This window comes from Rhinopithecus roxellana, chromosome 12, assembly GCF_007565055.1.
Source record: "Rhinopithecus roxellana isolate Shanxi Qingling chromosome 12, ASM756505v1, whole genome shotgun sequence".
NCBI lineage: Eukaryota > Metazoa > Chordata > Mammalia > Primates > Cercopithecidae > Rhinopithecus > Rhinopithecus roxellana.
The window spans coordinates 44,834,232-44,859,825 of record NC_044560.1 but is presented as its reverse complement, the minus strand read 5'-3'; the positions used below and the strand labels follow the sequence as shown (position 1 = coordinate 44,859,825).

Genomic DNA, 25,594 nt, shown 5'->3' with positions numbered 1-25,594 from the left:
GCTCAGGGAAAGCCTTTCTGCTGGTGACAGGCATTTTTCTGCTAAGGATTCCTAATAGGAATCAAATACTGCTGATGATAGTAGAATCAGACTTTTGTTCTGGATCTCAGGTAAATCCTGGATAGACCTTGAGGATGCTACCCTTGCAATGGTGCTAAGTAACAGAAGGATGCTAGCATCCTGCACTGAGTGAGAGGAGCTCACCATAACCCATCCCTCCGGTCCACCCAGACTAGCTAGACAGTGCCCTCCCACCTCTCAGCAGCCCTCATCCTGCTGTGAGAGGATTTTGGAGAAGACCTGGGGAAACCTTGAAAGACCACCTCAGAATCCAGCTAAACAGCTTGGGTCCTCTTTCCCAGGGTCAGTTGAGGCAGGAGACTTCTAGCAGGAAGATAGATGGCTCCCAGCAGCCCAGCTCTTTTAAGGTAAGGCAGCCTGATGTGTCACCTGTACCATTTATTGCCCTTATCCTTAAATCATTTTCTTCCTTTAAAAACAAAACAAAACAACTAGCTCTTGTAATATCTAAACATATTTGTTTATTGTAGAAAACCTAGAAAATAAAATGAAGCCAAAATTATGTTACTGCTGACAGATACTCTTTTAGTCTTTTTAATGCATATATTTTTACAGGTATATTTACTGAAATGGAATCATATGAGCCATTCTCTTTTGTAAACATTTGTCCCTCAGAAACAATTTCACAAACATCTTTCTGTGTCATTAAATATTTTAACATCATTTTTATTGGCCATATTAAATGTTGATATGCTTTGGTTCTATGTCCCCACCCAAATCTTATCTTGAATTGTAATCCAAATTGTAATCCACAAGTGTCAAGGGAGGGACCTGGTGGGAGGTGATTGGATCATGGGCACGGTTTTCCCCATGCTGTTCTTGTGATAGTGAGTGAGTTCTCATGAGTTCTGTTGGTTTAAAAGTGTGTGGCAGTTCCTCTCTCTCTTTCTCTCCTGTCACCTTGTAAAGAAAGTGCTTGCTTCTCCTTCACCTTCTGCCATGATTCTAAGTTTCCTGAGGTTTCCCCAGCCATGTGGAATTGTGAGTCAATTAAATCTCTTTTCTTTATAAATTACCCAGTCTTAGGTAGTTCTTTATAACAGCATGAAAATGAACTAATACAAATGTGGGCTGGGCGCAGTGGCTCATGCCTTTAATCCCAGCACTTTGAGAGGCTGAGGCAAATGGATCGCCTAAGGTCAGGATTTCAAGACCAACCTGGCCAACATGGTGAAACCCCGTTTCTACTAAAAGTACACAAATTAGTCAGGCATGGTGGTGCACACCTGTAATCCCAGCTATTTGGGAGGCTGAGACAGGAGAATTGCTGGAACCTGGGAAATGGAGGCTGCAGTGAACCAAGATTGCACCACTGCACTCCAGCCTGGGGTCAGAGCGAGACTCCATCAAAAAAACAAAACAAAACAAAACAAAAAAAACACATACAAATGTGTTCCATTGATTTATTGAGACCTATTATCACCTATTGTTGAAAAGTTAGAATTATTCTAGCTTTGTGTTATTATAAATGGTAGGGTGATGAAAAATGCCTTAAAGGGTCCAGGACGGTACCTGGCCTCATGAAGGTACCTACAACACAGTGTTCTCTTAAATCTCTCTGCATATTTACATCCTGGCAACAGTGCAGGAGAATGTCCTATTCTACTATTTACCTTCACTCAAAGTAAATATCGTCATTTTCTTGGTCATTGTCAATTTTAAAAGCAAAAAATGGTATGTCATTGTTATTTTAAATTTCATTTCTTTGATAACTAAGGTTGAATTTTTTATGTTTAGTAGTCAGTTTTTCTCAAACATTCATTTCTTTTTCTCATTCTACTATTAAGATACTTGTCTTTTATTTGAAATCTGCATTTTTTCTAGTTTAACTTTTAATTTTGTTTGCATATATATTTTAACATGGAAAAATTTTATTTTTATGAAATTGAATGTATCAATCCTTGACTTTGGTGTCATGCTTAGAAAAGTCTTCCATTCCCCAAGGTGATCAAAATAGTCACTTATATTTTCTTGAAGGTGTTATAAGTAATCACTTCCTTTTCAGTCTGAATCAAATTGAGCAATATTTCCAGCCCTAGAAAGGGCAGCAGATTAGTCAGGTGCCAGAGACAACTTTTCTCCACAACCTAGACTCAGGAAATCTCCAAGTTGAATGACCTCTAGAAGTCGTATAATGTGGGCTCCTGGCTAATATGTGATTCCTGTCTTCCAGAAGCCTCATAAGTGGTGGTTCCTCACTTCTATACTAATGGTAGGAATATAAACTAGTACAACCACTGTGGAAAAAACAGCATGGAGATTCCTTAAAGAACTAAAAGTAGAACTACCATTTGATCCAGCAATCCCATTACCCAGAGGAAAAGAAGTCATTATATGAAAAAGATACTTACACACACATGTTTATAGCGGCACAATTTGCTATTGCAAAAAATGTAGAACCAGCCCAAATGCCCATCAATCAATGAGTGGATAAAGAAATTGTGATATATATATACACACACACATATATACACATATATATGCATATATAAACACATATGTATATATATGTGTTTATATATATACATATGTGTTTATATATGCATATATATATAAGTGTGTATATATATATATATGATGGAATACTTCTCAGCCATAAAAAGGAATGAATTGATGGCATTTGAAGCAACCTGGATGAAACTGGGGACTGTTATTCAAAGTGAAGTAACTCAGGAATGGAAAACTAAACATCGTATGTTCTCACTCATAAGTGGGAGCTAAGCTATGAGGATGCAAAGGCATGAGAATGATACAATGGACTTTGGAGACTTGGGGGAAAGGGTGGGAGGAGGGTGAGGGATAAAAGACCAAAATATCCCAAATCACCACTAAAGCACTTACTCATGTAACCAAACACCACATGTTCCCCCCAAAACCTATGGAAATAATTTTTTTTAAGTGGTGGTTCCTTCTAGCTCAACACTTTATTACGTGACATTACACAAGAATAACCTATTCTGCTTTTTGAGAAACTCTAAAATTAGGTAGGTCTTTCTTATATTGAGCCAACTGGTCTTCAGTCTCACTCTTCTCTGTTTTATTCCCTCTTCTGCTCAGAAAGTGACTGGGGGCTATTCTCTGGACTTTGCAGTAATATTGGCCTGAGTTTCTAATCTTATACTCAGTAGCTGTATGGCTTTGGGTAAATTACTTAATCACTTTGAGCTATAGTTTTATCATCTATAAAATGGGGGTTCAAAAATTACTATTACTACACATTCTAACTTTGAGACAGACAAAGCTGAATGCTGGAGCAAGTGGGCATCAATGCTATTTTATTTAGCAGTTATGTGTGGTCATTTTAGACTTGATTATGACTCAAGTTTTCCTTTAGTTCTATGCTTCTAAACTGTGTACGCTTTATTCAAAGCAGTATCTTGTAGCATAATTTATGCTTAATAAAGAAAACCAAAATATATCTCTACTAGTCCATTTTCATGCTGCTATAAAGAACTGCCCTGGACTGGGTAATTTATAAAGAAAGGAGGTTTAATTGACTCACTGTTCCACATGGCTGGGAAGGCCTCAGAAAATTTACAGTCATGGCTGAAGGGGAAGCAGGCATGTCTTACATGGCGGGAGGTGAGAGAGAGTGTGTGAATGGGAAACTGTCAAACACTTATAAAACCATGAGATCTCATGATAACTCCTTCACTATCAGGAGAACAGCATGGGGAACCGCTCCCATGATCCAATCACCTGCCACTGGTTCCCTCCCTCAACACATGGGGATTATGGGGATTACAATTCCAGATGAGATTTTGGTGAGGACCCCAACCATATCAATATTTCTAGATAAAATTGTAAATATTTTGAAAAGAAGCAAGAAGACTCACAATCAATGTCATAATATGTTAAAACCAACAATCTGTTATGAAACCTGTTGTTACATAGTTGTGTCCTCATTAGTTCCAGTGTTGCTTTGAACTTTGGATAAAATGACAGACAACCTTTCAGACCTTGTCTGTTTTTAGGTAGAGGACCTGGTATGTGGACACCTAGAGGTTGCTTTGAGAATTACAGGAGATCATGCAGAGCTCCGATAGTGCGTTTTCATTATGATGTTACTGCCCACAGAATCTCTTCTTTCTCTGACTAAAGTTTCCATTCATTTCATTATCCCCTTCCTAGCTCGTTTTCCAGATCCTTCCCTCATAAAAGGTGGTCTCCTGGAGTGAGCACACAATCCTTTGTTCTGCCACTTCATTTTGCACTCTTTTTTTCTGCTAATTCATTTTATGCTTTTATTTCTTGACCTAAATTATCTGCTGCTCAGTAACATCAACTTATTAACTTATTGTTGACTTTTAATCAGCGACAGTTAACTAAATCTCCTGTGACTTTCTTGCAGTTTTTACCATTCACTTGCATCTCCCTTTTCTCATACTCACTGTTTAATTCTCATCTCTCATTGTATAATCGGTGTTTTTGTCCCAGCACTCACTATAAACTATTCCTGTTATATTTCAACGTCTTAGATTTGTCATATTATTTGATGCTATCATTTTGCATGCTCATAACATCCCAACTTTGTGTATTATATTAATTTAGTTTTTTTTTTTTTTTTTTTGATGGAGTCTCGCTCTGTTGTCAGCCTGGAGTACAGTGGCTTGATCTCGGCTCACTGCAATCTCTGCCTCCCAGGTTCAAGCGATTCTCCTGCCTCAGCCTCCTGAGTATCTGGGATTACAGGCACCTGCCACCACACCTAGCTAATTTTTGTATTTTTAGTAGAGATGGGGTTTCACCATGTTGGCTAGGATGGTCTCGATCTCCTGACCTCATGATCTGCCTGCCTCGGCCTCCCAAAGTGCTAGGATTACAGGCATGAGCCACTGCACCTGGCCTTAATTTAGTTCTTATCTAAGGCATTGATATGGCTGTTGGCAGGAAAAGGATGGAGACAGAGCCTCTATCATCATTATACCTTGTCTTATTGCCAGTGTGGAGAACTGCCTCTTCTTTTACAAATGTACATAGTTTAGATTTTTTTAAAAAATTCTTTTCACTGATTTCAGCATCTTCCTGTTCCTCTGAACTTCAAAGTCAGCATTCCCATTTTGCCGCATTAATTCACTCAACAAGCATTCGTTGAGCTATGTGCCACATACTGTGGTAGGTGTATAAATAAGTAATATGCATCTGTCCTCAAGATGCTCACAGTCTAGTGGAAGAAATAGATCAAATGAATTGGGCACATAATAGGTTTGGGGAAGTTTGGGATAAGACTTTGTGGAGGTGACATTTGAGTTGGGTGTTACAGAATGCATGGGCGTTTGCTAAATAGGAAGCAGATCAAGGATACATCTGGCCGTGACCCACATCTCCTCTCTAGCCCACATGAGTGCCAACATTGCATGCGTATTTTCTCTCAGAGTTGCTGCTGTTTTTCTGAAAGCAGTGTTTTCTCATTCACAATTAGATTTTTGTTCTTAACATTCTAGAAGAGGCAATTGCCATCCAGAAATGCTAAGAAGAAAGAATATGCACCATTCTAAGAGGACTTAAAAATTTTTTTTGGATACATAGTAGGTATATATATTTATGGGCTATTTGAGATGTTTTGGTACAGGTGTGCAATGTATAATAATCACATTATGGAAAATTGGTTATCTATTCCCTCAAACATTTATCCTTTGTGTTGCAAATAATCCAGTTATACTCTTTTAGTTATTTAAAACTGTACAGTTAAATTATTATTGACTATAATACCCCTGTTGTGCTATCAATACTAAGTCTTATTCATTCTTTTAAAAATATGGAACACTTCATGAATTCGCCTGTCATCTTTGCCCAGGGGCCATGCTAATCTTCTCTGTATTGTTCTGCTGCCTAAGCGAACTCTAGAGAAATTGTTAAGATGTATTCAGATCATTGAACATCCTATATCACTCTTATGTCTTGTTTCAGTACTAGTTTTATGATCATTAATTATAATATATTTATATTAATAAAAATAATAGTATTTGTTAACATTTATAGAGTACCTTCCACATGCTAGGTGGAAGGTACTTAACCTATCATCGTCCTGTGAATAGTACCTGTGAATCATACCTGTGAATGGTACCTTACATATATTATCTCCATCTACCATTAACAAAGAAGAAATCTGAGAGGTTGAGTAACCTAAGGTCATGCAATTAATAAAGCAGCAAAACAGATTTGAACATTGGTTTCTCTGTCTCCTAAGCCTGACCATTTACATTTTCTTATTCTACCCCATTGGTCAATATACCCTCCAACTCTCTGCTTGGTTTTTACCCATTGATTCTCCTCTGTAATTGCCCTTTGTATTAGTCTGCTAGGGCTGTCATAACAAAATACCACACACTGTGTGACTTAAACAACAGAAATGTATTACAGTTCTGGAGGCTGGAAAGTCCAAGATCAAGGTCTAGCAGGGATCATTTTCTGATGAGGGCTCTCTTTCTGCCTTGCAGATGGCCACTGCCTTCTTGCTGTGCCCTTACATGGCAGAGAGAGACAGATTGACAGAGAGAGAGGTCTCTTATATTTTTATGAGGCCACTAATCTTATCAGATTTGGGCCCCAAACTTATTACCTCATTTAATGTTACCTCCTAAAAGCCCTGTCTCCAAATACAGTCACATTGGGGTTAGGGCTTCAACCCTAACTCCAATATAAATTTTGGAGGAACACAGTTCAGTCCATTGTACCTTTCTTAAAACCACATATATTTTCATTTCTCCATGGTTTTGCTTACGCTGTTTTCCCAGCATAAGCTTTCTGTCTTTTAAAATCTTTCCAATTATTCATTACCCAACTCAAACGTCGTTTCCCATGAAGCCTTGTCTGGTTTTCCAGTCAAATTTAGTTGCCTTTTCTCCTGCTCAATAATGATCCTTTGAATGTATTTTGATTGAGCTCCACTTTTACCCAAACTACATTATATACTTAAGCTCCTTAAAGTTAGGGACTCTGCCTTAATATGCTCCCAGTTTGCTCCCAGTTTTATTGGGACTCCATAACGTTTATGACTTGAGTTTTTCATTGGCTCTAAAGAATGATAGAGGCAATTGGGTGGGTTTAGGCTAGATAAGAGAAATGCTTGTGCCTGTCTCCAGGTGTTGGAAGTGATGCCTTACAGAAGACATAAAAATGTTGCTTGAGGAGTTTAGACTGAGACCACCAGGTAAAAGTTACAAAGAAGCACATTTCTGCTCAGTATGTGGAAGAACTTTTTAATAAATAACAAAAAGGTGAAGGAAACTAACACTCATTGATAATCAATTGCTAAACTGCTGCTTTACAATTTCCACTTCCACATAGTCTTATAAAATAGTTCCCATCTTTTATAGATGAGAAAACCAAATTTCCATAAAGTCTAAAGATCTGATATAAGATCATGTAGCCTACCTCCTTCACCCATTCCTTCATGGAGAAGTAATCTCCCTTTCTCTAGAGGAATTGAAGCCAACTGCATGACCAGTTTTCAGGAATGCTATATCGAGAATGCTCTGGGGGTGTTGGTATAACTAATATTTTAGTTTTCTTTCATCTCTAAAGTCTTATGACTCAGGAATTCTCCATCCCTGACATGGATTTAATGGAAATAGACCTATAAAACCTAACTTCTCCTATCCCTTTGTGGGTAATATATATTAGAAAACTTGCATTAAGATTATTACAAATTATTTTTACATTGTTTCGTGTATGTTGGTCCAGTGAATTAGGGGTGTGTGTGTGTGTGTGTGTGTGTGTGTGTGTGTGTGTGTGTTTTGAGACAGGATCTCACTCTTCGCCCAGGCTGGAGTGCAGTGACATGATCACAGCTCACTGCAGCCTCAACTTTCTGGACTCAATTGATATTCCCACTTCAGCCTCCTGAGTAGCTGGGATTCCAGGCACTCACCACCATGCCTGGCTAATTTTTGTAAAGACGGAGTTTTGTCATGTTTCCAAGTCTGGTCTTGAACTCCTGGGCTCAAGCGACCCCCTCCCCTGCCCACCTCTGCCTCCCAAAATGCTGGGATTATAGGCATGAGCCACCAGGTCCAGCTTCTATCAGTTAGTATTTATAAAGCTGTTTGGAGGACAGAGCTTGGAAATATCCAAACTAACAAAATTGACTTGGTTCTGACCAGTAGAGGCTATATTTTTCAACCAAGGGCTACCCTATCTGGGGAAGAAAATGGTGATATGCATGAGTTGTCCACAACTGTAGAAGTCAGATGGATGAGGTATTTAGCTTTGCTGTCCTGAGTACATTCCATGCTGAAGGTGGGTCCCAGCAGCCTGAGCGCCCCACGGTCAGCTTCTGGGGCAGGCAGCCAATGTTCTGATGTAGCTGCCATTTTTCTTGGATGATTCATGTGTGAAAGTGTCTACCCCGAAAGAATTTGGGTCATCTTTTTCTTTTTCCCAAAGCCAGGCTCTTATCAGACCAGAAGAGTCTCTTCATACAAATGGATCCCAGTTGGGAAGTTTATGAATGTTAAGGATAGTTGTTCATTCCGAATACATAACCCTTTTTGTCTATGGCATCTTATATTTGACTATATTGCTTTTTCTACTCAACAGAATTGGATCTTAGAATCCTGGAGCTGGTGTACATTTTGATGTGACTTCAGAGATAACTTAAAAATGATAATGTATCTCTGTCTTCTAAATTCAGATGGTTTAATGCATTATTTCTTTTTTTTCTTGTGAAGGCATAGCCTTGAATTCGATCACAGTTTTTGCTTGTATGTGTGTGTGTGTGTGTTTGTGTGTGTGTGTGCGCATGCAGTATAACATTTTGGCACGTGCTATGAAACTCTTTTTTTTTTTTTTCTGGTCAGAAGAAAGATGACAACACTGAATCGACTGCCAGTAACATCCAAAACCAGTTCAATATTGACCCCTGATTTCTTTTCCTAGGAAACATATCACAGGTATCTTCCTCCTCTTCCATTTTCATTATACAAAATATGTTTTTCCTGGATGGAGATTGGGGGAGGAAGAGAATTATATTTTGCAGTGTCTTGCAAGGAATAAATGCCATTAAAACACTTGAATATCAAGTTGTTGACACTACTTTGGAATAATGTAGCCCAGTGTGCCTGAAACTTAACAGACATGACCCAAAGAAAAGAATGGTTCACACAATATCAAGAGTACTTTGTGGCAGCAGTGGGACCAGACTCTATCCCCTGGTCCTCACTGCACAGCCTTATAACATTATAGCTTCTCAGAAGTATCCTAAGATTGCAATGGAGATCAGACCAAGCAGTCGGCCCCATCAGAGCTTGGAGGATGCTGTCATGGAAGTGTGTGTTCGTTTCTTCTTAATCACAGCCCTATTGTAAGCCTCAAGGATTTAGGACCCACAAAAGGAAATTCTCGATTTCCATTGCTTTTTGTACTCAACTTTTAAAGTCAAAGATGGAAAAGGTAAGAAAATAAACAAGGGGCTTTTTAAAAAAGCAATATTCTGTATGACACCACTTATATGAGGTACCTAGAGTAGTGAAATTTATAGACAGAAGGTAAGATGGTGGTTGCCAGGGATTGGGAGGAAAGGAGAATGGAAAGTTAGTCTTTAGTGGGCATGAGGTTTCAGTTTGAGAAGATGAGTAAGTTTTGGGATGGATGGTGGTGATGGTTACATAACAATATGACTGTATTTAATGCCACTGAGCTAAACACTTAAAAATAATTAAAATTGTACATTTTGTCATGTGTATTTTACCACAGTTTTCAAAAAGCACAACATCCTTGGTATAATCTGTAATCTCCATACCCCCATGCACAGGCATCCCCAGAAACAGGATATCATATTCTAAAGAATGATAATAACAAATGTATGCTGTTTTTAATTCACCTTAATTTTGTTGTTTTCAAAATAATTGCATATACATGGTTGCATCTGATAGTCACCAAAACTGGGAGAAAAGCTTAACAGATCTTTTATTTCACAGACAAGTAAACTGAGACTCAAAGTTACACTGCTGACAAGTAACAGAGTGGTACTAGAACCCAGGACTTCTGATATGTATTCCTGGAGCCATGCATGATCCCATGTAAAAGTTTTAAGTTGATACTTCATATTATACTTACTAATCTTGGAAAAGAGACTAATACATTTTAAAAGGATTTTCAAAAACTTGAAGTGGTTTAGAGCTTTTGAGCATGAAAATAAGTTAACTTAGTTACCTCATTGTCTAGACATTCTGATTAATGGAGGTTTTACTATATAGTAATAATAATGGCAAACCCTTATATAGAACTTCACTGTGCACCACGTACTGTTCTAAGTGCCTTAAGTATACTCTCATTTATCAAAATGTACTATTTGTATTTAAAATGTATAACGAAATTTATTGAGACTTCGATGTGCCAAACACTTTCCTAAGTGCTTTATATACTTTATCTCATTTAATCCATATAACAGTCTGAAGCAACAGGTATTACTAGAGCTTGGAGATGTGAAATAATTTGCTCAAGGATACGCGAGAACAAGTGACATAGCCAGGACTCAAACCCAGGTCCACCCATCTCTTTCCTATGATTCAGATGGTGTCATGTGGGTCTTTCTAATCACTATCATCTCTAAATGTTACTTACGTCATTCAGGCAGCTGGAGCAATGTCCAAGTAGGGATGCTGGTTGGCTCATAGTTTACTTCTTGAAGACTTCTAAGTTTTACCTTGAAATTCTGACTGGAAATTTGATTCCATTGCTGAAAACGGAAGAAATACAGCTTTCATGTTCATGCGCAATTTGCTTTTTCATTTTTTTTTTATTATCCTGAGACTTACTGTAAATCACACTTTCCCATCAGTCCTGGGGGTTCTGATTATGTTCATGGGGTCTAGCTAAGAGCAAGGGCAGTAAATTACTGCCACTTTGTTTGAAAATTTTTTTAGCCACAGTACATTAGCTGCTTTTGTTTGCTTTTCCACTGGTGGTGTGCCCATTTTTATTTCAGAATTTGTGTTTCTTGAATGTCTCATTTGTGAATAATGTAGCTTCCAAAATGGAATGATTGGAGAAAAAATATGAACGAGGGTGTCTTGTTTGGCACCTGTAAGATTTTAAAGCATTTATAGCAATGAATTATTGAGTCCACTCTCTTTCTCTCATACTCTCTCTCACTCACTCATGTGCATTCTCTTTCCTTCCTATTCTCTCTATTCTACTCCATTTCCCAAAAAACAATTGCTAGATAATGACCATTACGGTGGCTAACATCAGGTAACTACCATGAAACGCCTTCTTCCAGACTTCTCTAAGTATTCTTGTTTATTTTAAAGATTGATAGATCAGAGGGTCAGGGGACGTGTTTTACTGCAAGTTTCTGTTCCAAATTTCCTGACATTTTCCATTAAAAATATATAAACAAATAAGCCTTTTAAAAGGAAGAAATGGAACTAATAAGAACCAGACTCTAAAGTGATGGTCAAGATGTCAAAAATAACTGCTTTTCCTTCATTTAATATCATTAATCTTGAGGTAGATACCTACCTTCCCATAGAATCTCCCTAATAGCTTGACCTGATTTTCTTGCTGGGCTATTCACAAATAGAGTGACTTCTAAAGTGACACCAAAATCCTCACTAGCTCTCAGGAATTGGTGTGGGAGTTCAGTGGAGACATTTGCATATGTTTTTCAAATCACATTTTTTGGTAAAGTGATGAGAAAGGAGGCTGTGGCACACACTAGCAGTCCAGAGCACAAGGCCTCCTCATGAGTCTGCATCGTCATAATGTTTGTGGATCATCTTAAAGGTGCTAGAAAACAATGATGCTTGTGTGCAACCTAGATGAATTTGAAAATTAACTGACTTTCCTCAAGTTTATCACAGTTTCTAAAATGGCTTTGGAAGGGGTTCCAGTGCACATGAAGAGGAAGCTTAAGTTAGAGAATTTTTGTCCTTATCAATAATCCATACAAAAATTGTTTATTGGGGGATGCCCAAGATGGCTGAATAGGAACAGCTCCAACCTCCAGCTCCCAGCTTGAGTGACACGGAAGATGGGTGATTTCTGCATTTTCAACTGAGGTACTGGGTTCATCTCACTGGGGCATGTCGGACAGTTGGTGCTTGTCAGTGGGTGCAGCCTGATCAGCAAGAGCTGAAGCAGGGTGAGGCATCACCTCACCTGGGAAGCATAAGGGGGAAGGGAATTCCTTTTCCTAGCCAAGGGAAACTGAGACACACAACACCTGGAAAATCGGGTAACTCCCACCCTAATACAGCGCTTTACCAGGAGTCTTAGCAAATGGCACACTGGGAGATTATATCCCATACCTGGCCCGGAGGGTCCCACGCCCATGGAGCCTCCCTCATTGCTAGCACAGCAGTCTGAGATCTAACTGCAAGGCGGCAGCGAGGCTGGGGAGGGGTGCCTGCCATTGCTGAGGCTTAAGTAGGTAAACAAAGCCACCAGGAAGCTCGAATTGGGTGGAGCCCACAGCAGCTCAAGGAGGCCTGCCTGCCTCTGTAGGCTCCACCTCTGGGGACAGGGCATAGCTAAACAAAAAGCAACAGAAACCTCTGCAGATGTAAATGTCCCTGTCTGACAGCTTTGCAGAGAGCAGTGGTTCTCCCAGCATGGAGGCTGAGATCTGAGAACGGACAGACTGCCTGCTCAAGTTGGTCCCTGACCCCTGAGTAGCCTAACTGGGAGACATCCTCCACCAGGTGCAGACCAACACCTCACACCTCACACGGCTGGGTACACCTCTTGAGATGAAGCTTCCAGAGCAAGAATCAGACAGCAACACTCACTGTTCAGCAATATTCTATCTTCTGCAGCCTCCGCTGCTGATACCCAGGCAAACAGGGTCTGGATTGGACCTCAAGCAAACTCCAACAGACCTTCAGCTGAGGGTCCTGACTGTTAGAAGGAAAACTAACAAACAGGACACCCACACCAAAACCCCATTAGTACATCACCATCATCAAAGACCAAAGGCAGATAAAACCACAAAGATGGGGAAAAAGCAGTCCAGAAAAGCTGGAAATTCAAAAAATCAGAGCACATCTCCCCCTCCAAAGGAATGCAGTTCATCGCCAGCAATAGAACAAAGCTGGATGGAGAATGACTTTGACGAGTTGAGAGAAGAAGGCTTCAGTCGATCAAACTTCTCAGAGCTAAAGGAGGAACTACGTACCCAGTGCAAAGAAACTAAAATCCTTGAAGAAAGAATGGATGAATGGATAACTAAAATAATCAATGCAGAGAAAACCATAAAAGAACTGATAGAGATGAAAACCATGACACGAGAACTATGTGACAAATGCACACGCTTCAGTAACTGACTCGATCAACTGGAAGAAAGAGTATCAATGATTGAAGATCAAATGAATGAAATGAAGCGAGAAGAGAAGTATAGAGAAAAAAGAGTAAAAAGAAATGAACAAAGCCTCCAAGAAATAAGGGATTACATGAAAAGACAAAATCTACATCTGACTGGTGAGCCTGAAAGTGATGGGGAAAATGGAACCAAGTTGGAAAACACTCTGCAGGATATCATCCAGGAGAACTTCCCCAACCTAGTAAGGCAGGCCAACATTCAAATTCAGGAAATACAGAGAACACCACAAAGATACTCCTCGAGAAGAGCAACTCCAAGACACATAATTGGCAGATTCACCAAAGTTGAAATGAAGGAAAAAATGTTAAGGGCAGCCAGAGAGAAAGGTCAGGTTTCCCACAAAGGGAAGCCCATCAGACCAACAGAAGATCTCTCGGCTGAAACTCTACAAGCCAGAAGAGAGTGGGGGGCAATACAACATTCTTAAAGAAAAGAATTTTCTTTTCTTTTCTTTTTTTTTTGAAATGAAAGACCTCACGTATTTATTACTGAACCCAGCCAACCAACGCATTCATAATAGATTCAGAGAGGAAAATACGTCAAACATTCCAGAGAGTGGTGACATTTTCAGTTTGATATGGTAATGTGATCGTGACCTTCAGACAGCACAAATATATGTGCCATCTCGTGCAATTCCTTATAGACTCAGCTTGGTTCTTCTCCAATGTCTCCTTTTGGAGTTGTACCTTATTTTATTTCCAGTTTTCATCCAAATCCACTGGGGAATGGGACAATTTTGCTTTTGTTTCTTGGCCAGGAATCGCTTAATCCTGAAAGTCTTGTGAGAAGACATGGCGAGAAGTGGAGGCAAGAACACACCACGATGGCAGAGAAAAGAAAAGAGGGGGGGCAAGAAAAGAAATTTCAACCCACAACTTCATGTCCAGCCAAACTATGTTTCATAAGTAAAGGAGAAATAAAATCCTTTACAAACAAGCAAATGCTTAGAGATTTTGTCACCACCAAGCCTGCCCTACAAGAGCTCCTGAAGGAAGCACTAAACATGGAACGGAACAACTGGTACCAGCCATTGCAAAAACATGCCAAAGTGTTAAGTCCATCAATGCTAGGAAGAAACTGCATCAACTAATCAGCAAAATAACCAGCTAATATAATAATGACAGGATCAAGTTCACACATAACAATATTAACCTTATATGTAAATGGACTAAATTGTCCAATTAAAAGACACAGACTAGCAAATTGGATAAAGAGTCAAGACCCATCACCTTGCTGTATTCAGGAGACCCATCTCACATGCAGAGACATACATAGGCTCAAAATAAAGGGATGGAGGAAGATCTATCAAGCAAATGGAAAACAAAAAAAAGCAGACGTTGCAATCCTAGTCTCTGATAAAACAGACTTTAAACCATCAAAGATCAAAAGCGACAAAGAAGGCCATTACATAATGGTGAAGGGATCAATTCATCAGGAAGAGCTAACTATCCTAAATATATATGCACCCAATACAGGAGCACCCAAATTCATAAAGCAAGTCCTTAGAGACTTACAAAGAGACTTGGACTCCCATACAATAATAATGGGAGACTTTAACACCCCACTGTCAACATTAGACAGATCAATGAGACAGAAAGTTAACAAGGATATCCAAGAATTGAACTCAACTCTGCACCAAGCGGACCTAATAGACATCTATAGAACTCTCCACCCCAAATCAACAGAATATACATTCTTCTCAGCACCACATCGCACTTATTCCAAAATTGACCACATAATTGGAAGTAAAGCACTCCTCAGCAAATGTAAAAGAACAGAAATTATAACAAACTGTCTCAGACCACAGTGCAATCAAACTAGAACTCAGGACTAAGAAACTCAATCAAAACCGCTCAACTACATGGAAACTGAACAACCTGCTCCTGAATGACTACTGGGTACATAACGAAATGAAGGCAGAAATAAAGATGCTCTTTTAAACCAATGAGAACAAAGATACAACATACCAGAATCTCTGGGACACATTTAAAGCAGTGTGTAGAGGGAAATTTATAGCACTAAATGCCCACAAGAAAAAGCAGGAAAGATCTAAAATTGACACCCTAACATCAAAATTAAAAGAACTAGAGAAGCAAGAGCAAACACATTCAAAAGCTAGCAGAAGGCAAGAAATAACTAAGATCAGAGCAGAACTGAAGGAGATAGAGACACAAAAAACCCTCCAAAAAATCAATGAATCCAAGAGCTGGTTTTTTGAAAAGATCAACAAAATTGGTAGACCGCTGGCAAGACTAATAAAGAAGAAAAGAGAGAAGAATCAAATAGACGCAATAAAAAATGATAAAGGGAATATCACCACCGACCCCACAGAAATACAAACTACCATCAGAGAATTCTATAAACACCTCTACGCAAATCAACTAGGAAACCCAGAAGAAATGGATAATTTCCTGGACACTTACACTCTCCCAAGATTAAACCAGGAAGAAGTTGAATCCCTGAATAGACTAATAGCAGGCTCTGAAATTGAGGCAATAATTTTAAAAAGTCCAGGACCAGACGGATTCACAGCTGAATTCTACCAGAGGTACAAGAAGGAGCTGGTACCATTCCTTCTGAAACCATTCCAATCAATAGAAAAAGAGGGAATCCTCCCTAACTCATTTTACGAGGCCGAAGCCTGGCAGAGATACAACAAAAAAAGAGAATTTTAGACCAATATCCCTGATGAACATTGATGCAAAAATCCTCAGTAAAATACTGGCAAACCGAATCCAGCAGCACATCAAAAAGCTTATCCACCGTGATCAAGTGGGCTTCATCCCTGGGATGCAAGACTGGTTCAACGTATGCAAATCAATAAATGTAATCCAGCATATAAACACAACCAAAGACAAAAACCACATGATTATCTCAATAGATGCAGAAAAGGCCTTTGACAAAATTAAACAGCCCTTCATGCTGAAAACTCTCAATAAATTCGGTATTGATGGAATGTATCTTAAAATAATAAGAGCTATTTATGACAAACCCACAGCCAATATCATACTGAATGGGCAAAAACTGGAAACATTCCCTTTGAAAACTGACACAAGACAAGGATGCCCTCTCTCACCACTCCTATTCAACATAGTGTTGGAAGTTCTGGCTAGGGCAATCAGGCAAGAGAAAGAAATCAAGGGTATTCAGTTAGGAAAAGAAGAAGTCAAATTGTCCCTGTTTGCAGATGACATGATTGTATATTTAGAAAACCCCACCGTCTCAGCCCAAAATCTCCTTAAGCTGATAAGCAACTTCAGCAAAGTCTCAGGATACAAAATCAATGTGCAAAAATCACAAGCATTCTTATACACCAGTAACAGACAAACAGAGAGCCAAATCATGAATGAACTCCCATTCACAATAGCTTCAAAGAGAATAAAATACCTAGGAATGTAACTTACAAGGGATGTAAAGGACCTCTTCAAGGAGAACTACAAACCACTGCTCAGTGAAATCAAAGAGGACACAAACAAATGGAAGAACATACCATGCTCATTGATAGGAAGAATCAATATTGTGGAAATGGCCATACTGCCTAAGGTAATTTATAGATTCAATGCCATCCCCATTAAGCTACCAATGAGTTTCTTCACAGAATTGGAAAAAACTGCTTTAAAGTTCATATGGAACCAAAAAAGAGCCCGTATTGCCAAGATAATCCTAAGCCAAAAGAACAAAGCTGGAGGCATCACACTACCTGTCTTCAAACTATACTACAAGCCTACAGTAACCCAAACAGCATGGTACTGGTACCAAAACAGAGCTATAGACCAATGGAAGAGAAGAGAGTCCTCAGAAATAATACCACACATCTACAGCCATCTGACCTTTAACAAACCTGACAAAAACAAGAAATGGGGAAAGGATTCCCTATTTAATAAATGGTGCTGGGAAAATTGGCTAGCCATATGTAGAAAGCTGAAACTGAATCCTTTCCTTACGCCTTATATGAAAATTAATTCAAGATGGATTAGAGACTTAAGTGTTAGACCTAAAACCATAAAAACCCTAGAAGAAAACGTAGGTAATACCATTCAGGACATAGGCATGGGCAAGGACTTCATGTCTAAAACACCAAAAGCAACAGCAACAAAAGCCAAAATTGACAAATGGGATCTAATTAAACTAAAGAGCTTCTGCACAGCAAAAGAAACTACCATCAAAGTGAACAGGCAACCTACAGAATGGGAGAAAATTTTTGCAATCTACTCATCTGACAAAGGGCCAATATCCAGAACCTATAAAGAACTCAAACAAATTTACAAGAAAAAACAACCCCATCAAAAAGTGGGCAAAGGATATGAACAGACATTTCTCAAAAGAAGACATTCATACAGCCAACAGACACATGAAAAAATGCTCATCATCACTGGCCATCAGAGAAATGCAAATCAAAACCACAATGAGATACCATCTCACACCGGTTAGAGTGGCAATCATTAAGAAGTCAGGAAACAACAGGTGCTGGAGAGAATGTGGAGAAATAGGAATACTTTTACACTGTTGGTGGGACTGTAAACTAGTTCAACCATTGTGGAAGACAGTGTGGTGATTCCTCAAGAATCTAGAACTAGAAATACCATTTGACCCAGCCATCTCATTACTGGGTATATACCCAAAGGATTGTAAATTATGCTGCTATAAAGACACGTACACACGTATGTTTATTGCAGCACTATTCACAATAGCAAAGACTTGGAATCAACCCAAATGTCCATCAGTGACAGACTGGATTAAGAAAATGTGGCACATATACACCATGGAATACTCTGCAGCCACAAAAAAGGATAAGTTCGTGTCCTTTGTAGGGACATGGATGCAGCTGGAAACCATCATTCTTAGCAAACTATCACAAGAACAGAAAACCAAACACTGCATGTTCTTACTCATAGGTGGGAACTGAACAATGAGAACACTCGGACACAGGAAGGGGAACATCACACACCGGGGCCTATTGTGGGGAGGGGGTTGGGGGAAGGGATAACACTGGGAGATATACCTAATGTAAATGGTGAGTTCATGGGTGCAGCATACCAACATGGCACATGTATACATATGTAACAAACCTGTACGTTGTGCACATGTACCCTAGAACTTAAAGTATAATAATAATAATAATAATAATAAATAAAAAATAAATAAATAGAAATAAATAAATAAAGAATAAATAAAAAAATTGTTTATTTCTTTTTCTTGGACTTTATACAACGTACCATTCAGAGAGGCTGCCTACCTCATAATAACCCTCTGTTGTCTGATAACTGCTTTCACGACCTATCATGAGGGTCCTTCAGCAGCCATATTTGAATTTATAACCCTGTCCTTCTGGTAAGAGTTGATTGGACCATGGAAAGGACACCTGGCCCAGGTTACACCAGAGTCTCTTTCCCAGGAATTTGCAATTGGAACTCAGAGGTAGCCTGCTAATGTTTGTCAGTTGCTGTTAGTGCCAGGAGATCAATCTGGGGGCCATATAGTGTTGATCTTCTACTATAGGCATAGAAAAGCCAAGAAAGCTGCTTTTCAAAGAGAGATTTAAGCAGATTCATAAAGAGAATTAGAGTCTGGGAGTGAAGGGAGATTCCCGATCTGGTTCCCAGCAGCTTTCCAGTTCTTGGTTCCCATTTCTCCCAAAACCTGGCCAGACATCTTGCCAGAGTTTCGCAAGAAACCCTTCCATCCTATGTTAAATTCCCCATCCACCTCATCTGCTTTTCCTCACCCTCTTACACAGGCTTGAGTTAGTTCCTGTTGCATGTAATCAATGAGTCTTAACAAAGACAGATTGACACCTCTCTGGTATGTGTTTGTTTGATTATAGAGATGGCCAAGTAAACACATAGATGGATGTTCATACTTGCCCTTTGGTACTCTAGAAGGTTTGAGTTTGGAACAAACCTCAGAGATCTCCTAGCCTTATGCTCACATTAGACAGACACGGAAATTGAAGACTATAGACAAGTAAAATAAGTGATTTATCCAGGGTCACACAGCTAGGACTTGATCCCTAGCCTTCTGGTCCTCAGGCCAGCCAACATTCTTTCTAGTCTGGCTCCCTAGTACTATCCATCCATCCACCCACCAATCCATCCAGTAAATATAAACTGAGCAAGATTCTGCTACATGACAGGTACTGGGATACATGTTTTTTGTCCTCAACAAACTCACAGTGTGGAAGAACCAAAGTTCTTTGTTTATTTTTACTTCATTCCGTGGGGTTCCCCATCTGGAGGGCACTTTGCTAACTTTGCTAGCCCACGATCAAAGCGAGTTCATCCAGGAATCTCCCAGAATATACTCCCATCATATATTCTTTGTGCCTCTTGTGTCTATTCTTTCCTAATATTTGTGATAATCCATGTTCATATTGAATCTCCCCTGGGAGATCCTTGAAACCAGGGACTGTGTCTAAGTCATTGCTTTTACTTCCTAGCACAGAATCTGTCACAAGGTACTTCTCCAATAAATGTCTGCTCTTCTAGAGAATTTATTTCACTCCTTAGAATCTCAAGTAAGAGCTGTGTATCAGTTAGCTCCTGCTAGGTAACAAACCACAATAAACATAGTCGCTTCCAGCAACAATCGTGTATTATTATTCTCTCTCCTGGTTCTGAGAGTTGACTGGGATCAGCTTGGGATCAGCTTGATGATTCTTGCACAGGGTCTCTCATGTGGTTGCAGTCAGATGGTGGCTGCGTCTAGGGTCATCTTAAAGACTTCATCATTCACATGTCTGGTGTCTCGGCTGAGAGGACAAAAACAGCTGGAGTCTGGAACAGCTGGGGCTGTTCCACACACAATTGTTGTCTATACAAGAGATGTCCAAGAGCATCTCTTTGTTCTCTCCAAGTACTCTCCATGTGGTGGCCTCAGGGTAACTGGTGACTGAAGGCTCCCAGACGGATTGCCTCAAGTTTTTTAAACCTGACTCTGAAGTCTCTCACACAGTGTCACTTCTGCAACATTCTGTTCTCAGAGGTCCTGCCACATGCAGGAAAGACGTGATCACAGAGGTCCTGCCAAGTGCAAAGAGAGGGCACACAGACTCCACCTTCTCATGGAAGGAGCATCAAACAATTTGCAGATATGTTTCTACAGCTCTGCTTTATATGTCTTCCTGCATGAGAAATATGAAAAAATGAACACTTTTCAAGGAACTTTCATTTCAGCTGGAAGCCATGATTTTCAGACAACTGATAGTTTCTGGCTTCACTGACAGCTACATCCATTGCAACTAGTTTGCTAGCCCTAGCTGCAGTTACTCACAGAATTTGCTAATTATGGACTTTAGTGGCCTAGGAGTTAGTATGGGCAGGGAAGTTGGATCAGGGACTCATTTTATCATGCAATTCTTGTGTGCTGGGAACTGGCTAGGCTCTATGATTAGTAAGACCATGATGAAAAGATGCCTCTGGGCTCCTCAATGTAGTCATATATGAGTGGTTCTGTTTTTAGTTGTCACCATCATGAGGGTGTGCAGTTAACACTTATTGAATAGGGGTTTAGGATGTTAAACACCCTACCATGTGCAAGCAATCCTGCTGGAGAAGGAACTTCTCTACCTAAAATGCTAGTAATTTCTGACCTAATGTCAGAAACACAGTAAAGTGGGGAAGCTGTGAGAAGTGCACTGTGGAGTCCTCAGCAGACACACATGGTACATGTCACCAAGGATGGCATCTGGTTTGTGTGCCACACTCTCCCCAACAACTGCTCAGCTTCTGCCCTTCCTCTCCCCTCTGCACCCTTGCTCTCCGTCAAGGCCCAATGCAAGCATGCCCCACTCTTTCACACCTTCCCTGATTTCTAGAGCCGGACAGGTTCACCCCTCTCCTGAGCATAAAACAGCCTTTTTCTTACCTCTTTCCTTGTTCTGATTATTTTCATAAATTTCTTTTCTATCACTATTTTGTGAGGCCAGGGAGAGATGGGACAGGTCCCCCCTCCATGTTCGCACAAGTGTTTAATAAGTATTTGCTTATTTATCTTCTGTTTCCCCTCTCCTGTCTACTCCTCGCCTCCCCTAAAGGCCTGCACATTCCAGCAAGAGGACAGGAAGTCTGGGGTTTCTCTCCCTCTCCACTCCACACTGGATCTTGCCCACTCTGCCTGATAAAAGTCAGGGAACCGTCTGGCCTCTCTGCCACCACCTCAGTAACCTTGGCCAGCCTGTTTTGATCTCAGCCTCCCTCTCTCCACTCTCTCTCGTGAACACCTTCAACACTCAACATCTTGACCACACACTTGGCTTTTGCTCTCACTCTGACTTGTACTTTCAAATTAGATCCCTAGAATAGCTCCACTTTCCTTCCAGATCTTAAGGGGCTCCTGAATGACAGAGGCCACATCGCCTCTTTTTTAAAAACTTCCACTGATTGCAAGGTGTTACCTCCTTTGGAAACCCTTCTCTGACACCTCTGGCCTGGAAAATGGGTTGTTTCCCCCTTCTAGGGTTCTTTGCCACCCTGAACATACCGAGATCACACTTTATCATGATTATCTCTTTACCTGCATGACTCTGTAGCTAGGATGAGCGATCTTTGAGTACAGGCTCTTACGTATTTGTTTATCTATTCATAATAGATAATAAAATAAAAATAGATCTGTTCATCTCTTCATCTAGCATTTTACACATCTATCTTTAGCAAGCCTGTGATCAGTTTAAGGAGCCACAGCAAATGAAAAAGGCGTGGTCCCATCCTCAAAGTTCACATCCTTGTGTGTTGAATTGATTTTTGTCTCTTGCTGTGAAAAAAAAATAGTACCTCCTTCAGTCTTCATCTCCAAATTTCTCAGTGCTTTTTTTTTTCTTGAAAAGCAGTAGAGCAGATGATTTCTACTTGTTGAGGAATCTGGTTCAAAATTTGAAGGCAAAACCGCACCATTCATGAGAGAGAACATTCAAGTGACAGGGCCTTCACCATTGCACTGCCCTGCTAACAAGAGATCTTGACTTGTGGTCAAGTCAGCAGATTCTTTCAAATTTTGAAATACAGATCTTGCACAATGAATGGAGAAAGGGGGGAAAGAATGGCTTGTGTGCCCTTTTGTGCTCCCTGAAGTTTACAATCTGGGAAAACATGAAACTGGAATGTCAACCTTGGTGGAACTGAGTTGGAATGCTGACTGACACACAAAGGGATTCTGGTTGTGTTTAATCAAGACGTGACTTTAGAACACTGAGATTGTATGACTGTGTGATCCCCAGAGGAATAGAAATTCATGGGCCAGAACGACACACTTTTATTTTGAAAGCCACCTAGGCTCCACTTAGAGCCTAAATTCTCAACCATCAAATGCTTGAGAATTTATTATGACTGGGCAAGCCACTGCCTAAGAGTCAGACCAGGGTAGTGAAAATACACATGGACTTTGTCTTTGAAGGACCTGAATGTGGCCTAGTTCTTCCTAGCACGGGGCACTCTACCAGGGCTGAAAGCACAACTGTTGCATTTGCATGACGTAGAAGCAGCCAAAAGCTTCCATAGCGAGGATCATGTGTCATGCTGATGCTGAGGCATCTCCTGCGCATGGTACTGAAATCACAGAGATGACTTATGATGTGTTCTGTTTGTGTTGGCCCAAAGCCCAAACCAGAGATGTATTTCAGGCTTGGCTTTCTAGATTCTATCTCCAGTCATTTAAAAGTTCATTACGTGGACCCACTCATCCTGTCCTGCTATAGTTAAGGTCTGTCAGCATTTTTCAAAGGTTTATAATTTAACCACAAAGGAGAATGCAGTCCTTAGGTTGCAATGTGACCTGTAAAGCTTAAGCCCAGGAGTCAGAAACTTTGCTTTTTTGTTGTTGTTTTTAAGTTAGGCCCTTACTAAGTTACAGTAAAGCAAAGTAATAGCTGGTGGTTTTGTTATTATTATTAGGTTTGGTTTTACAGGGATGGGAAAAGCTGCAAGTGACTTCTTGGAATGTAGATGTACCCTTAACCTAAAGAGTTGTTAGGCCTATAGATTTACTTATCATCCTAGCCTTCAGCTAAAGATGGGGGTTTCGTTTTTAAAAATTTACCATTTTAAAATTGGGATGGATGAGGCTGAGAAAGTTAGAAACATGATTGGGAATATTTCACCAAAACTCAAGGACCAATTCTAAAGCCAGAAACTTTGTATTCAAATTTTCAGTTAAAAGATTTTGGTCATATTATATAAAATGCAAGTCATTGGCCTGATGGTTAAGTGTGGTTCTGCTCATGAATTCTAAGTATTCCCACTTAAAAATTTAAGTGAAAAAAACACATGTGATAGATATAAAGTAACAAAATGATACCCTCTCATAATAAAAATACTTGAAAATTTGAGGTAAAATAGATATTTAAGCCACATAAATTCACTTTCTATGTCTGTTCAGCTGCTATAATAAACTACCATAGACTGGGTGGCTTATAACACAACAGAAGCTTATTTCTTACAGTTCTGGAGGCTAGAAGTTCAAGATCAGGACACCAGCATGGTCAGGTTCTCCCTGGTGAGGGCTCACTTCCTGGTTCTCAGAGAGCCATCTTCTTGTTGTGTCCTCACATGGTAGGAGAGGCAGGGGGTGTCCCTGGGGTCTATTTTATAAGGGGACTAATCCCATTCGTGAAGGTACCACCCTCATGACCTAATCACTTCCCAGGGCCCCACCTCATCACCCTGAGCATTCAACATATACATTTTAGGAGGCCACAAACATTCAGACCATATATCCACAAAAGCTTATAATCAGGAAAAGGTCTCTTAGAGTAACCTAATTGGTGGTTACGAAGGATCCCATTAAATAACCTGCTCCTGGGGTAAAAATAAAGACTGGTAAAAATCATCACACCTTTGGTGTAGGAAGGAGGTTTAATCTGGCTGATCTCAGGTCAATTAATTGTGAGAAAAGTTATTAATGACAGTATGTTATAAAATGCAGATTGGGAGTAGGGACAGGAGAATAGTGTCAATGGAACTGAGTTCCAGTCCTACCTGTGTAGAGTCTAGCTATGCTAAGACCTATATAAACCTTGGTATCTTCCTTAAAAGGGAGCTGGAAAATCATACACACACACACACACACACACACACACACACACACACACAGGATTCTGGTGAGGACAAAAATGCAATAATACATGTAAAATACCTGATAGAATCAGTGCCCAACACATGTTGTTCCCTTCTCCTCCCACCTTTATTAATTATACCTGAGACATAAAGCAATCTAAATGCTGGAGACCAGCCACTCTCATTTGGTATAGATCTTTTCTTAAAAGGAAAAAGTAGTTTCCCTGAGGTCTTAAGAGTGTATTTACATACAATTGGCCTATTTGTAAAAAAGACCTATTCATTAAAATAAGCCTCTAACTAGCAAAATCGAAGTTTTCTTAAACTCCTTTGAGTTGCTCCATGTGCTCACTGGGCTTCCTAAGGAAAGACCTATAAAGGTGGCTGTCTTTCCCCATTAACCCTGATTTATAGGGGTTTTGCTCTAAGTGCATGTTTGCAGAGCCATTCCTAATGTATGTGTGTTCTCTCCCCAAAAAGGAGGCACATTATTGGCCATTTGTTGTCTTTGGTCCAGTGGATACTCTAACCCCACTCTTACTACTCCGTAGTCAATAGCCCAAGCTCAGCTTGTGTTTTCAAGAAAATGTGTTTGGCCAGCACCCAGCCCAGCACAGCACTTCTTTTCTTTTCACTTTTCACCATCATATCCCCTGCTTTCCAGCAGGTTCATTCAGCCAGAAAATGTTTATCTTCATTGTGCCACCTCAGTACTTAACCTGGGGCAGAGGTTTGGATACTGGAGAGTGCAAGACCAAGGGTTGGGTTGGAGATGCGGTTTCACTCTTTATCAGTAATGTGACTGTAGGCAACACACTTAATGTCTCAGCATTGGTTTCTCTTCTAAACAAGGGATTGTAGTGGAGAATACTCCTGAGGATTTTTGACGAATAAATTAATTACAGGGTTTAGCAGGAAGCCAGGCAAGAATCAGGGGTCAGGAAATGGTAGTGATAGTTACTGTAACTAAGTGTTCTCTTATTCACTGCACAGGAGAATCATCTGGAGAAGGGCTTTTAAAAATGCTCATGTCTAGATTCCATCCTCAGACAATTAAATTAGAATCTCTAGGGGTGGGACCCAGATATCAGTATTTTTTTCTGGAATGCTTTTGATATTCCAGAGATGGATTATATCCTTTAAC

General features: G+C 39.9%; 1 protein-coding gene and 1 pseudogene across 1 annotated transcript in view; one reads left to right on the top strand and one right to left on the bottom strand.

Moving 5' to 3' along the window:
* Positions 1-25,594, top strand: part of ROR1 (receptor tyrosine kinase like orphan receptor 1) — a 429,604-nt gene that overhangs the window by 252,786 nt on the left and 151,224 nt on the right. The gene's annotated exons all lie outside the window — the stretch shown is intronic.
* Positions 5,834-5,929, bottom strand: LOC115892488 (annotated as a pseudogene).